Consider the following 16237-nt stretch of genomic DNA (forward strand, 5'->3'; position numbering starts at 1 on the left):
ATCAAATTGTAATAATACAAGCTGAAAAACACACAACTACAGTGGTACCTTGGTTTACAAACTTAATCTGTTCTGGAAGTCCATTCTTAAACCAAAGCTGTTCTTAAACCGAGGTGTACTTTCCCTAATGAGGCCTCCCGCCGCCGGTGCCCTTGGCTTCCGTTCATAGACCAAGGTAAAGTTTGCAAACCAGAACACTACTTCCGGTTTTGCAGAGTTCGTATACCGAATAGTTCGTAAACAGGGCTGTTCTTAAACCGAGGTACCACTGTAATAGCAAAGGAAAACATGCCAACTTAGGTGAGGGTATTACTTATAATAATTAATAATGTGTTGTTTGCCTTTTCTGGTAAAAGAAATAAGCCATAATTAGTGCTTCCCAGATTATAGTAATATAGAATAGCATGGTACTATGCCATTTGATTACATGTGCATGGTTGTTTTCGGGGTAGAAGAAGGAATGCCCTTTTGCATCCCGCAATGCAGGAATCTCTACTAAAGCATCCATGCCAGATGAGATGACCACCCAACCTCTGCTTCGAAACCTCCAAGTAGAGAGAGTCCACAACCTCTGGAGGGATTGTGTTCCACTGTCAAACAGCTTTTACCGTCAGAAAGTTTTCCCTGATGTTTAGTCAGAATCTCTTTCCTTGAGGGGCCAGCCCTGTTTCTGTGCATTGCACTAGCCTGGCCCTAGCTAGCAGCACCAGTGGTCAGGGATGATGGGAGTTGTAGTCCAACAACATGTGGACCTAACGTGGAGAAAGGCTGCTCTAATACAATAAGCCCACAATTGATGCAGAGGTTATGTTCCAGGAAGTACAATGACTAGAGTTTATTGGAAAGAGGAATTGAATTTTAATCCATTCTGGAACTGGAACTTTGTGAGGCCAATAGGTGTCTCCAAATAATTCTCAACTTCCTTAGCAAACTACAGTTCCCAGGATCCTGTGGGGGAAGCCAGGATTGTTTAAACTGGTATGATATTGCTTTAAAATGTTGGCGCCACTAAGCTTTTTATAGCTCCACTGAGAAGTCTTAGCTCCTTTAATCTTCTCGTCTATCAGACCTTGCCAATGTTATATTATGTTATTGTACATGCAGCACTCCGAGAAGAGGAAATAAATATGTACCGGGGGGGGGGGGCATGTTGTCAGATAACAATTTTCTGAACCTGCCCACCTGTGTGGAGACTGCCTCCGAGTTCTGGTGCCAAACTTGAGATTCAAAGGAATATTTACATAATTCGAGTTGCAAACTTTATGGCACGTTCCTGTGCTTGTTTACTGGGAAGGGAGTCCCACTTATTTCAATGCAGCAAACCCTTTAGTTCTGGGGTTGCCAATGTAGGACCCATCAGATGTGGTTGGATTGCAACTCCCATCATCCCGAACCCCTGGCCTAAGATTTATTTAAATGAGCTAAAAACAGCAACTCTATAAATCCAGCATCCAAATAAAACAGATCAACTACAAGAAAATAAAAACGTATATGCCCTTTGGCGGGGAAAGATATCAGAGTCGGGGCCAAGGGATTCACTATATTTACAGTGGATAATTGCTCTTTCTTTTGTAGTCCCAAAATACCTCTATTGTTTCCATTTTGCAGGGGATGAATTGAGGCTGGAGGTCTTTTTTTTTTTAATGATATTTATTACTTTCCCAGCAATTTAAACACTACAAAAGAAAAAAAAGTTAAAACAATACAATACAAAAACAAAAACACTACATAACACTAACACTAGGACATTAAACCAACAAAACAAAACAAAAATAATTTAAAACACAGCAAACAATTTCCATATCTTATTTTTCATTCACTTGTTTCAACGACCTCCTCACACCTCCCTTTTTGTATTCCACTTCAGTTAATTGTTTCAGCAATTCCTTTCCATCTTCCTCTGATTTCTGTCCTGTAATTATCATAACATATTCTAACCTTATTTTTCCCTTTAATACACAAATAATCTATTTGTACTTAGTTCCTTATAACATTTCTACTAAAGCCATATAACTTTATTCCAACATTTTTCTAACATTCATTGATTTTACAATATTTCTGTAAATAGTCTTTAAACTTTTTCCAGTCTTCTTCCACCGACTCTTCTCCCTGGTCTCAGATTCTGCCAGTCATTTCCGCCAGTTCCATATATCCATCTTGTTCCAGAATTCCCCAATATTTCGGCCATTTGGCCCCCATATTGAGCTTTTTCTGCGCCTTTGCTTCCATTGGTGACAACAAATGATTTTATTCCTTCTCAGCAGGGCAACCAAATCTCCGTAGTTGGGCCTAAGATCCAAGAGGTATTTCGGGACGTCTTTAAAAATTTCCACTCTTGACTGTTGTACTTCTAAGTTCTTCTGGTAGTGCCAACCCAATATTCTGTCTCTCTCTTCTTTGGTTCGAAGGGTGATCAAGCAGTCTCTTATTCTATTCTTCTCTTTTTTCCCTCCTCTTCCAAGTCTGAAGGCCCTCACAATTCTGAACTCTTCTTGGTCCAAGTCCAAGTCCCAAAAGTCAGCAATCTCCTGTGTAAGAAAGTCTATCAAACTTTCCTTCTCCAATTCCGGTAGGGCTCTGATCCTCAGATTAGTCTGTTTTTCTTTAAGTTCGATCATAGCAAGCGTCAACTTATGATCATCAAGTTGCCTCTGTAGGGCTGGAAGTTTCTCTTTCTCCGGTTGTATTACTTTACATTCAGCAGCAACGGCTTTTTCCCTGGCTTCCTCCGCAGTCTGCCATATCAAAGTAGATTGCTGTATCAATTTCTGGATGGTTTCTGTATTGGTATTTACCTTTTGTCCCAGATTATTTATACTTTCTGTATTTAAATCAATTTTAGTAGTTGCAACATCCACTTTCTTACTAAGCTGTTCCAATGAATCATTTATCTTACTTAATACAACCGCTAAGGCCTCTTCTGTTGACATTCCTCTTGATTTAGAATGTGCTGGTGCAGCAGCAGAAGAAGCAGGGGGACCTGATGTAGAGGCTCTCCTAAATTGCTGCCAAGTCTTCCCAGACCTTAATGCTTTTTCAGGAATTGACTGGTCTGTTTTTTCCTTTCCATCTGCCATAACACTTAAGGAATTCAAGGTCAGTCCCACAGTCACACAGTTTTTATCTTACAGCTGGAAATTCCCCTAGCCCAGCTCTTGTAACAGTTTCAAAGGCTTCCACTAGGGGGAAACAGTTTCTATTTATATTAATCAATAGTGTCCTCTTTTAAACACAGTTTCCAACAATCCAAAGTTAGTTTCAATTTTCAGTTACTTTTACTCCTTTCTAAAAGCAGACGGAGACAGTAGAAACAATGTATTTCTCTTATTTAGCTAGCTGTCAGTGAATGTTCTAATTGCTGTCAATGAACATTCCAATACACGTCAGTCCTGCTAGCAGCCCGTTCCAGGGTCGGAGCGGTGGTATTTCAAGTCTCTTCACTCTCTCCTGCAGGCATACTCAGTCCAAAACTTCCCCCCCTCTTCTCCTGCTTCCAAGGGGGGTCTAATGTTTTTTACCGATGGAAGTTTAGTCCTTTACTATAGGCTTTCCAAGACTTCAGCTTGCAGCCTTCATTGCTTCAGTCTCTTTACAAAAAGGGAAGGCGGACTTCCTGTATTGAACCTCCCCGTTTCGATACCAAATTAGATGTTTAAAAACCCAATTCTCCCGCTTCAGCTCTACTCACGGGTATTTACTTTAAAGTCAAATTGTCCACAGGAAAAAGTCAGCGCTCTCCGGCAACAGCTATGCGGCTTCGCTCCGTGGAAGAAGCAGTCGATTCGAAGCACTGCGCCGCTCACCCCACGCCGCTCCGGATCCCCGAAACCGGGTTTCCCCGCGAGTAGGTGCCCGCCGAATTCCACGCTCACAGGCTTCACCCGCCTGTGATTTTTAACGGGTCTCTGCCTTCGCCGTGGCGGCCAGACCCGGATTCCCATGGGGCAAATTCCTCCCGATCAGAGGAATTCCGCCATTACCGGAGGCGCCAACCTGGAAGTCCAAATTGAGGCTGGAGGTCTAAACAACTTGCTCAAGGATGCACAGTGAGTCAGTGTCCAGTGTGGTATAGCAAATACAATGTTAAACTTTAAGCAGGAAACTCTGACTGCTTTTCTTTTTTAATTTACTGATTGACTGATTTTTGCTGATGCAAAATACACAAATACACTTCTCCTCTATCTGGGGCAGCCAAACCATGCAAGATCCTGATGGAAACAATGAGGCCATGATAACCCATCTGAACTGGGAATGGTAAATGCTTTTTGCAAAAGGCCCCATGCACAGTGGCGAAGTTGCATGTTCTGCTACTGGGGGCAGAGAGCAGGTGGGGGCTTGGCTGGTGCCCCCTGGAGGCGTGATGCGCACCCCAGGGGGCGTGATGCGCATTGCGGGGGCGTGATGTGCGTTCTGGGGGTGTGACGTGCTGCCTGTGGGGGCATGGCGCCCAGCACATGCACAACACCCATCGACTGCACACACTGTTTGTCACCCAGCTAGAGATACGTATGCAGAAATCTGCTTCGAGATATATATATATATATATATATATATATATATATATATATGGCTCATTGGAAAGCAGATGCCTTACCAAGGAGTTATGGCCCTTTGTTGTTGTTTAGTCGTTTAGTCGTGTCCGACTATTTGTGACCCCCTGGACCAGAGCACGCCAGGCACTCCTGTCTTCCACTGCCTCCCGCAGTTTGGTCAAACACATGCTGGTAGCTTCGAGAACACTGTCCAACCATCTAGTCCTCTGTCGTCCCCTTCTCCTTGTGCCCTCAATCTTTCCCAGCATCAGGGTCTTTTCCAGGGAGTCTTCTCTTCTCATGAGGTGGCCAAAGTCTTGGAGCCTCAGTTTCAGTCTCTGTCCTTCCAGTGAGCACTCAGGGCTGATTTCCTTCAGAATGGAGAGGTTTGATCTTCTTGCAGTCCATGGGACTCTCAAGAGTCTCCTCCAGCACCATAATTCAAAAGCATCAATTCTTCGGCGATCAGCCTTCTTTATGGTCCAGCTCTCACTTCCATACATCACTACTGGGAAAACCAAGGCTTTAACTATACGGACCTTTGTTGGCAAGGTGATGTCTCTGCTTTTTAAGATGCTGAGTTATGGCTCTATCTCATCTTACTTGGATCTTATTAATGTTTTCTCAGGCAGCCACAGAAGTAAGTTCCATCAAATTCCTTGGTACTTTCTTATTTAGTGGGCTCAGGATTAAGTATGTGCTCAACTCTCCTGAATAAATCTATGGGATTAAGAGCACTTCACTTGCCTAGATAATGCCCATTGTATCTTCACTCTCATTTCACATGCAGCATGAACTCAAAATCTTGTCTGTACCTCAGCAATGCAATTAGGCCACTTGGGTTAATTACTTTTTTTAAAAAGAGCTCAAAATCTATATGAGGCTCTTTGAAATTTCATCCCTGCAGTATTAGAAATGTAATTTTCTTTGATGCTGACTCTGATTCGGTACCTCCTACATCACCACGCTGCTTCTTTTCCAAATGTCTCCAGATGGTGCTCGAGCCTTTAGGGACCATGCTGTGAATTATTTTTAGAAGATTTCCCTTCACGTCTGCCCAAATTGGCATGTTGCAGCATCTTCCCATTTTTTACTATACACACACATATATTTTCTAAAATTAATATACATAAGCCACAGATTGTCGGAAAGCTAATGAAAAAGAAAACGAGATGCCTTATGAGGAACGGCTAAGGGAGCTGGGCATGTTTAGCCTGGAGAAGAGGAGGTTAAGGGGTGATATGATAGCCATGTTCAAATATATAAAAGGATGTCACATAGAGGAGGGAGAAAGGTTGTTTTCTGCTGCTCCAGAGAAGTGGACACGGAGCAATGGATCCAAACTACAAGAAAGAAGATTCCACCTAAACATTAGGAAGAACTTCCTGACAGTAAGAGCTGTTCGACAGTGGAATTTGCTGCCAAGGAGTGTGGTGGAGTCTCCTTCTTTGGAGGTCTTTAAGCAGAGGCTTGACAACCATATGTCAGGAGTGCTCTGATGGTGTTTCCTGCTTGGCAGGGGGTTGGACTCGATGGCCCTTGTGGTCTCTTCCAACTCTATGATTCTATGATTCTATGAGATATGCTTAACTGATTGCAGTATTAGCCCTGTACCCATTTGCTGGGGTATAAGCTCCATTCATCTCAATGCAACTTGCTTCTAAGTTGGCGAGTGTAGCATTGCAGTGCAAGCCTCAAAAAACATGCAAGATGGGTTAAAGTGGATAAGAATGCACTTTAATCTGCCCTGGAGAACAAGGCAAGGGCTCAGAATGGGATTGGGGGAGATTCTTGCGGGCCCAGGTGAGCCATCACTGAGATGGGGCTCTTCAGGCTCCCTTTGGACCACTGTGAGTTCCTTAGGCCTTCACCTGGAGCACAGTTCTCCCTGGCAGTCCAAGCATCTTTCTCCAAAGACAAGTCTCCTGGGTTCAGGCTGGATGGGATCCTGACACAAAGGCTAGTCAAATTCTTCCAGGAGCCCACAGGCAGGGCACAAACAGCTTCCCCTGGCATCAAGCAACTGGAATTCATATTATTTTGGACTATGGAGCATCAATTTTGTTATTCTTGGTCACACTGTTGATACATAGACCCACCCTCAATACAATTTTCTAACTCTCTTTCATCTGCCCTACTGCTTGTCATTTTATTTGGCTGACCCCGAGTTCTAAACAGTACACCCCTAGCCACATCAATTCAGCATTCCACTTTCCGACGTAGTTGCTTTCCTAAAAGCATCAGAAGTGTTTACTTCTCAGGAAGTGTTCCGACTCTCCACTTGGATCAGGGCTGGCCCTGACAGGCCAGGTGAGTTTTGCTTTAGGTGGTGAATGGGATGGGCAGGGGATTGTGTGCACTCCACTACCTTCTGCGACTCCCAGACCCAGATTTCATTCCGTCTTCCTGCTGGGTATCGTGCACCCATAGGTGGCTGGATGCCTTTCTCTTTGATTATAAGGACAAACATTAATATACATGAGATCCAGATTGGTCAAAGTGCCAAGAGAGAGGCTGGCAGCTGTTGGCATTCATACAAAGTGTTCTAATTATCAAGCAGTTGACACTCTGCATTAGGTAGGTATGCTGACTCCTGAAGTATGAGTCAGCATCTCAAGTGGTGGGGAGTTGACTAAAATGTCCATAGTTCTTAGAGGTATAACTGACTTTCCTCCCAGGCTTCCCCTCTGTATGTGATTCCACTTGCGTGAACTGGTGTGCTCGTGATTCCTGGATACTGGTGTTGTAAGAGGACTGCATTATGTACCATCCAAGACTGCAACAGGAATAAAGCTCTTCTTGGAACAAGGTTGGACTCCTGAGAGCTTCATGGGGGTACATTCCATTGCCCACAATCATCTACATCAGCCGCCACCAGCAGCTGCTGCCTAGGAGTGCTGCTGCTTTGCCTTGCGAGGCAAAAAGTGAACCAATTTTAAGTTTTTGCCATGACAGCACTGTTGGTGGAATCTTGCTCAGTTGCTCTACAATGGTAGTTTTGTAGGGTACCTTATTTTGAGGTATAGTGTGATGAATGGAAGAGGAGGAATAGTGAGTGTCAGCCTAATTGGAGAAATTGCAGCGGTGTGTGTTGGGGACAGGAAGAAGTGTGGGCAGCAGAGGGAGGTGAGGGCACAATTTGCTGGCCTACATTGGATGTCTTGGGCTGGCTCTACCTTTGATCTGTTTTGGGTCCCTTTTCTCCACCTGTTTCACCTCTACTGAAAATCTAGGGTTTAAGTATCGTTTGAAGCCAACTAAAACTCTATGGAGGTGAGAGGGACCCTCCTGAGTGAGAGAATAAGGTAACACTAAAGTCCTTTGAACTGTTGTTTATTCCTCCAAGTTTACCATTTTGTGTTTGGCCAGATAGGTTTGAAGTAAAGAGGACATGAACTTAGTTTTGTTATGTCCACATCATTATCTATACCTTTAAAGGAAGTTAATTATCCGTGCCAAGTCTGGTTCCTGCTTATTGGAGAGTGATAATTAAATTTTGCTGGGAAACACACAGATTAGCATGCTGATCTTTTCTGCAACTATCAGAGTCGGGATGCTAATTATTCCTCCCAGGTCATGTCTTAGATAGGAGCTTGCATCAGGGTCATAGATAGCTCATAAGGGGTATACTTTATGTTAAATTTATGCCAGCTTCAATGAAGCCATGCTCCATAGAAATAAACCCTAAAAAATAATTTCAAGAAATGTATTGGGCAAAACATTCTCAAAAGTTGCACATTCTGAACTGTTGTGAACAAAAGTTCAGGACTGTTGCATGTGATAAAACACAATGGTTTTTTAAAATATTTTTTATTGAGAATTTTCCAGAAAATATAAAATGTATAACACTAAACAAAACATACATTAAAGAACCTGTTAGTGAACTATTTAGTCATACACATTTGTGTTAGCTGCAAGCTATAGCAAAGGAATCAAATACAAATAACAAGTACAGATATAACTAAGTGGTTGCCTATACAAAATACATTCTAAGAATTTACAACTATACAAATGAAAGAGTTAATGGCCCTTGACTACAAATAAAACATATGAGGGAATGGGCTTTCTTTGCTGGGCATTAATAAAGGTTAGTCAGATGGCAGAATTTATTCTGATTCTTCTTATTCTAAGACAAGGAGCAGAGACAGGTGGAGGACAGAGGATGGGCAGACTACTGAAAACCATTTGGGGGGGGGGGAGATAAGGGTCTGAAGTACTGAAAGATCTCTTTAACGGTTCTCAAGATTGCTTCAAGGTGCATCTTTGCCCTGCACATCCCTTTCACAAAGGAAAGGCAGCTGGGGGGGGCAGGTCGGCCTGGCCAGGTGGGGTGGCAATGTTGGGTGAAATTTGGTGCCACTTATCCCATGATGTGCCTCCGCTATGGTGAGGGTTTCCATTTGCGAAACAGAACCCCCCCCCCCCCCCGCGTGCCTCCTGTGTCCTCCCCAAATCTGCTCTGGAGGGGTTGGGGAACTTTTATGGATACTCCTCACTGTCTCCAGTCTGTAAGTAAATAGGATAATTGAGATCTCTGCACTATCTTTTGGGGAAGTCGTTGAAATAAGGTTTAAGAAAAAGAGGTTATGAAATTATACGTGTTTGTATTTTTGTTTGTTTGTGTATTGTCAGTTGTGTTGTGTTTTGATATATGTTGGAAAATTAATAAAAAAATTTATTTATTTATTTTTAAAAAGAGATCTCTGCACTATCAGAGAGAAGGGTATGCTGCAGTTTTCTAACAAAATTACAGAAGAAGACAAGGTATTAAATAATTGTGGGGAGGAAATATTAATTGCAGAAAAATGCAAAAAATAAAAACCAACAACACAAAAAGAAAAAGTATGAATTGACACATGCCCAGTGTTTCTAAGGTGAATAATATTAACCCTGTATCTTTCTTTGGCTTCACTGAGCCATTTATGTCAGCCTCCGTTTAACCAAAACTGCAATATAGCAAGACTGGATGGTTTATTATAATTTTTTTCCTGCTATTAGAAGTACTATGATAGTCAGCTCTTATGTAAAAGCGCCCTCTAGCGTGTGCATTGAGGATCAGCCTCAAAGGGGCTTATTTTTTGCCACCAGGAATTCTTCTAAAAATAATCAACCCTATGGTTCTGATGGCCTCCTGCTGTCACACACCCAAAATCCATCCCCTGGTCTACAAGAAGGCGAAAGAGGCAGAGGAAGTGATGGTTACAAAAGATGAGAAGGTAACACTAGTGGAATTAAGAGTCATCTATGTTCTTTTTTTAAAAAAAATACTTTGTTCTTTATTATCAACAAATCTCAATAATCTTATGCAAACAAAAACGATCTTATGTAATTGATCTTGTGTAGACATACAAATAAAACTTAATTCAATCTTATAAAATCCCTTTCACCATACATTCTTGCTAAAATACAAAAGTTTTCCCGTCACCTCCCACAGAGTCATCTATGTTCATCCCATCGACCAGGGGATGGATTCCACCTGCCGTGATTCGCAAGGTGAGAGATGACCTGTTTTCATGAGGAACTGCGAGGCCAGAGAGAATCTGGCTCTCGGGGGAGGAAGGAGGCAGCTCCCTGATTCAAGAAGAGTTCAGGGACAGCCCTTCTGAGGAAGAGAGAGAATTTCTCTTTTCTTCTGTGCTTTTCCATTATGAGGGACCCACCTCAATTTCTCAGGTTTGCAGATGTGCTCATGGGCCCCAAAGTGTTTGCAACATGAGTTTGACTGCTGGCCCAGGAGTGGGAGACCCAGGTTCAAATCCCCCCTCACCCATGGAGCTTAAGGGGTGGACCTGGGGTACTCACTGCCTCGTGGTTTAGTCTACCTCACAGAGCTGTTGTGAGGATGGGATGAGGAAGGGAGAGTAACGTAAACCACTCTTGAGAGCCTAACAGGAAAAATGGGGTGTCAATGTAATAAAGGAAAAGCAAATGAAACAATAAGTAAGATGGGGGTGGAGATGTTCCTGCTCCTTATTCTACCCTAGGTTGAAAAGGTTATGCAAGCTGCTGGCCTTCAGCTGCCAAGTGCCCAAAACCCATCCCCTAGTCTGCAAGAAAGAGGACTCCCAAAAGTCCTTTCTCTCCCCCATCACTGGTCCTTTCCCTCTCCCAGGTGAGTGCCTAAGTCGTGCAGAAGCTTCCTGGGCTTTGGGAAGGAGGCGCCAGGAGAACATTTAGGGGGCCAGTCTAGTCCCCCTAGTCCACTGACCACACACCACTGGGCCAGGGCAAGTACCTTTAGGTGGGGGAGAAGCTTACATGAGGCAACTGGGTGGTGTCTTTCTGCTTACACCCCCCCTGCCCCTTTAAAACTTTAAACCAAGGCAAGCTACTGACTTTAAAAATCTCTTAAGAAAGGTCCTGGGAAATACTCTAGGTGGTGATTTTGAGGTGCCCAGTGACACTGACTGCAGGGGAAAGATTTTAACTGGAATTTTTGATAAGCAGGTCATAGAATCATAGAATCATAGAATCATAGAGTTGGAAGAGACCACAAGGGCCATCTAGTCCAACCCCCTGCCAAGCAGGAAACACCATCAGAGCACTCCTGACATATGGTTGTCAAGCCTCTGCTTAAAGACCTCCAAAGAAGGAGACTCCACCACACTCCTTGGCAGCAAATTCCACTGTCGAACAGCTCTTACTGTCAGGAAGTTCTTCCTAATGTTTAGGTGGAATCTTCTTTCTTGTAGTTAGAATCCATTGCTCCGTGTCCGCTTCTCTGGAGCAGCAGAAAACAGCCTTTCTCCCTCCTCTATGTGACATCCTTTTATATATTTGAACATGGCTATCATATCACCCCTTAACCTCCTCTTCTCCAGGCTAAACATGCCCAGCTCCCTTAGCCGTTCCTCATAAGGCATCGTTTCCAGGCCTTTGACCATTTTGGTTGCCCTCCTCTGGACACGTTCCAGTTTGTCAGTGTCCTTCTTGAACTGTGGTGCCCAGAACTGGACACAGTACTCCAGGTGAGGTCTGACCAGAGCAGAATACAGTGGCACTATTACTTCCCTTGATCTAGATGCTATACTCCTATTGATGCAGCCCAGAATTGCATTGGCTTTTTTAGCTGCCGCATCACACTGTTGGCTCATGTCAAGTTTGTGGTCAACCAAGACTCCTAGATCCTTTTCACATGTACTGCTCTCAAGCCAGGTGTCACCCATCTTGTATTTGTGCCTCTCATTTTTTTTGCCCAAGTGCAATACTTTACATTTCTCCCTTTTAAAATTCATCTTGTTTGTTTTGGCCCAGTTCTCTAATCTGTCAAGGTCGTTTTGAAGTGTGATCCTGTCCTCTGGGGTGTTAGCCACCCCTCCCAGCTTGGTGTCATCTGCAAATTTGATCAGGATGCCCTTGAGTCCATCATCCAAGTCGTTGATAAAGATGTTGAATAAGACCGGGCCCAAGACAGAACCCTGTGGCACCCCACTAGTCACTCTTCTCCAGGATGAAGAGGAACCATTGATGAGCACCCTTTGGGTTCGGTCAGTCAGTCAGTTACAAATCCACTGAGTGGTAGCATAGTCAAGACCGCATTTTACCAGCTTCTTTACAAGAATATCATGGGGCACCTTGTCAAATGCCTTGCTGAAATCAAGGTAGGCTACATCCACTGCGTTCCCTTCATCTACCAGGCTTGTAATTCTGTCAAAAAACGAGATCAGGCTAGTCTGACATGACTTATTTTTCAGAAATCCATGCTGACTATTGGTGATCACAGCATTCCTTTCTAGGTGCTCACAGACTGTTTGCTTAATGATCTGCTCCAGAATCTTCCCTGGTATTGATGTCAGACTGACTGGGCGGTAATTATTTGGGTCCTCTCTTTTCCCCTTTTTGAAAATAGGGACAACATTTGCCCTCCTCCAGTCTGCCGGGACTTCGCCTGTTCTCCAGGAATTCTCAAAGATGACTGCCAGTGGTTCTGAGATCACATCTGCCAGTTCTTTTAATACTCTTGGATGCAGTTCATCTGGCCCTGGAGACTTGAATACATCTAAACTAGCCAAGTATTCTTGTACTATCTCCTTAGTTATTCTGGGCTGTGTTTCCTCTGCTGAATCATTTGCTCCAAATTCTTCAGGTCGGGCATTGTTTTCTTTATCGGAGAAGACTGAGGCAAAGAAGGCATTGAGGAGTTCAGCCCTTTCTGTGTCCCCTGTTTGCATTTCACCATCTTCTCCTCTGAGTGACCCCACTGTTTCTTTGTTCTTCCTTTTGCTACGAACATACCCATAAAAGCCTTTTTTGTTGCTTTTAACCTCTCTAGCAATGCTTTGGATGGAAACAAAGATGGTATTTTATATAAAGATAGCGAAGAAAGTGATGTCAGTGATTGTGAGCAACTGAGCTTCATAAATTCTGACTCTAGCACTGATGAGTTCTTGGGGCTCACAGAAGACGAGAAGAGTACTCGAACCTTAAAGTCTCTCTTCATTTGTTAATGACAGTGATGATGGTTCTTAATGCCACTGTTGACTGCTGTTCACTTTACATGGTTGTAATATGATTGTGATATACCGGTTGTCTATTAAATAGTTTAGTACAACATTTGATTCAGAATATTTTTTTTCTTGTTTTCCCCCTCTAAAAACTAGGTGCGTCTTACGGTTGGGTGCGTCTTATACAGCAAAAATACGGTAAGTTTACAGCCTATCACTTCTCAGACACACTGCATGCATCTATAAATGCTCTTATCACTCAAGTTTTATTAATTACAGGCAACTCCTCACTTGCGCACGATATACTTGTGCACAACTGCGCCCATGAGTGGCACCGTGAACCCAGAGGCGGCGGAAGAGAGCTTGACAGTCCTCCAGACTTGCAAGGAGATCCTCCCCAGGGCTGCTCAGCCTCCCAGCCTAACAACTGACATGTGGGGTAGAACAGCAGCCGCTTCCCCACACACCAGCTGTTAGGCAGGGAGGCTCAGCAGCCCGTCTGCTGTGCCTCCAAACTCTTCAGTGTTCTCTTTAGGCTCTGGGGAGGGTCTCCTTGCAAGCCATGAGGACTCTCCAGGGGGCTCCCCACTTTCACACATGTGCTTAGGGCCCCGGAACATCCCCGGTGTAAGTGGGGAGTCACCTGTGTATTATATCAGGAAACGACGGGGGAAATGTGGGTGGGGTACACTGATACCTCCCCTGAATTTTACCTGTCTTGACCTGTATCTCGAAAAGAATACAAACAGCTATTCAGTTTAGAGTAGGTAATGTCTTGACAATATAAATGTTTTAAGTTTTTTTTATCAATCTAGTATATTTTCTGTTAATTGTTGAATAATTCTGTGTACATTGCGGCAGCCTTTGGCTATGCGCAATAAAACTGACTGACTGAGTAATCATAGCAATTAGGCAATCAGGGACCCAAATGAAACAGCACACAGATAATTAAAAATTGCACAGGTAATCAGCTAACCCACAACAGGATAATTGCAACAAATAAATTGTGATTTGATTTTGCTGAAGGTGTATGTTTGCCTCCTGGCTTGGGACTGCTAAAAGAGAATCTAGAGAAAATGGGATGGTCCATGAATCATAGACACTTATTCAGCTACTCTAGTGTAGCTGTCATTGGAGGGTTCTGAAGCTCCCTCATTCCAGCACAATTAAGATCCCTTTTCGCTTGGCTATTTGATCTTTGAACCTGTGGCTCATGAGAAACACTTGATAAACTTCAGCTATAGGCTGAAATGCCACAGAAATATTGCCTGAAGCAAAACATGGAGCACAGTTGAGAAGTTCCTCCTTAATTTGCGGTGAGGGACCCTGAGAAATGTTCAGGGAAGCCAAATAAATTCTGAAAAGACCAGCGAAGGAGTTTCACATAATAATAATAATAATAATAATAATAATAATAATAATAAATTATTTATACCCCGCCCTCCCCAGCCAAGACCGGGCTCAGGGCAGCTAACAACTAATAATGAAAACAAGTTGATTAAAATACAATTTTAAAAAAAGATTAGAATACAACATTAAAACATTAGGATGCAGCCTCTTCACAGGAGGAGAAAGGAAAAAGAAGGGGAGGGAATCAAACTGATTCTAAGCCAAAGGCCAGGCGGAACAACTCTTGTCTTACAGGCCCTGCGTGGAGAAATCAGATCCCGCAGGGCCCTGGTCTCAGGAGACAGAACATTCCACCAGGCCGGAGCCAGTGTTGAAAAGGCCCTGGCTCTGGTTGAAGCTAATCTAACTTCCTTAGGGCCTGGGACCACTAGGGTGTTGCTATTTATGGACCTTAAGGCTCTCCGTGGGGCAGACCAGGAGAAGCGGTCCTGTAGGTACGAGGGTCCTAGGCTGTGAAGGGCTTGAAAGGTCAAAAGCAGCACCTTAAATCTGACCCTGTACTCCACTGGGAGCCAGCGCAGCTGGAAAAGCACTGGTTGAATATGCTCCCATGGCAGAGACCCCGTGAAGAGCCTCGCTGCAGCATTCTGCACCCGCTGGAGTTTCAGGGACAGCTTCAAGGGCAGCCCCGCGTAGAGCGAATTACAGTAGTCAAGCCTGGAGGTGACCGTCACATGGATCAATCCTTGCCATGGCCAACCTGCTCTAACCTCTCCATGAGCCTCTTTCCTTCACAATGTCCCACCGATAAGAAGCAGGGATCGAGGAAAAACACTACAGCAGACAGGATGATGGGAGATCAAAATATTGCAACTTCAGTTACATAATTTGCCACAAAGTCAATATATTAGGCAAAACTAATGTCTTAGGTGTACCAAGATAAAACAAAATTTGATCTCTAATATGGTTGCTTCAAGTGTTAAAGCATGAAGCCATTTTTAGACAAGTGAGGTTTGGAGTAGTTGTTCTGCAGTTGTTTAAGAAGCAGGAACCCTGAACTAATCAGTTTAAACTGGCTTGAAAATCTGTATTTGTGCATAATGGAGATCAGTACTACATGCAGAAGATGCTATTTCCCTGGGAAAATTTAAGCTTCTCCTACCTGCTTCTTTTTAATTTTTAATTTTCATGTTCCACAATCCCTACCCCATTAGCTGAAATGACATATTTTATTGCTGCAACTCTCAATTACCAAATGATGCATTAAATGTAGGCTCGCATCTACCAGCGAGTCTCTGGGCACATTTGGGGGTGGGGGAGAGGAGGAAGTACCTAGTCCCCAGTATTTTGGACTAGGTGGACCTCAGTCTGATTCATCAAGATTAGATCTAAATTTTAAGCAACAGTGCATGCTTACAGCAATAGAAAATGTCTATCAAGTCAGGCCATTGGTCCATCGAAGGGAGTGTTGTCAACACTATCTGGCAGATGCCTTTCCAGGGCTTCCTAGGAGACGTCCGGGATGGAACCTGGGACCTTTCATGGGCAAAGCAAGTGCTTCTGCCACTGAGCACCAGCCTTCCTGTTGATCACTCAACACCCTTTTTAACTGCTATGACATCCTGAGAGTGCACGCATGCTTGAATATGTTGGTCAACTATGGAGGTGCTGTTAAAAAGTGCAAAAAAAGAACTGAAGGCAACCCAACACTACTTTAAAGCAGCGGTCTAAATTAATTTCAGACCCAAGGCCCACCTTGCAACATGGGACCCAAATTTCTCTTTTTTCTTTTCTTTCAGTAAGCATGCCCATCTTTCTACTTTCTTACTTCCTCCTCTTTTCTTCATTTTCTTAAGGGGAAAATAAAACACTAAACCAAAAGGAGACAGAGAAGAAAATGTGACAGCAAAG

The 16237-nt window shown here is 43.5% G+C and overlaps 1 long non-coding RNA gene across 1 annotated transcript; it reads left to right on the forward strand.

The window, feature by feature from the left end:
- Positions 1 to 1136: 1136 nt before the first annotated feature.
- Positions 1137 to 10978, forward strand: LOC310765893. The gene is made up of 4 exons (XR_014549852.1): positions 1137 to 1628; positions 4019 to 4046; positions 7211 to 8904; positions 10185 to 10978. It is a non-coding gene; the product is annotated as an uncharacterized lncRNA (long non-coding RNA).
- Positions 10979 to 16237: the final 5259 nt, after the last annotated feature.

This window comes from Podarcis filfolensis, assembly GCF_964270895.1.
Source record: "Podarcis filfolensis genome assembly, chromosome: 6".
NCBI lineage: Eukaryota > Metazoa > Chordata > Lepidosauria > Squamata > Lacertidae > Podarcis > Podarcis filfolensis.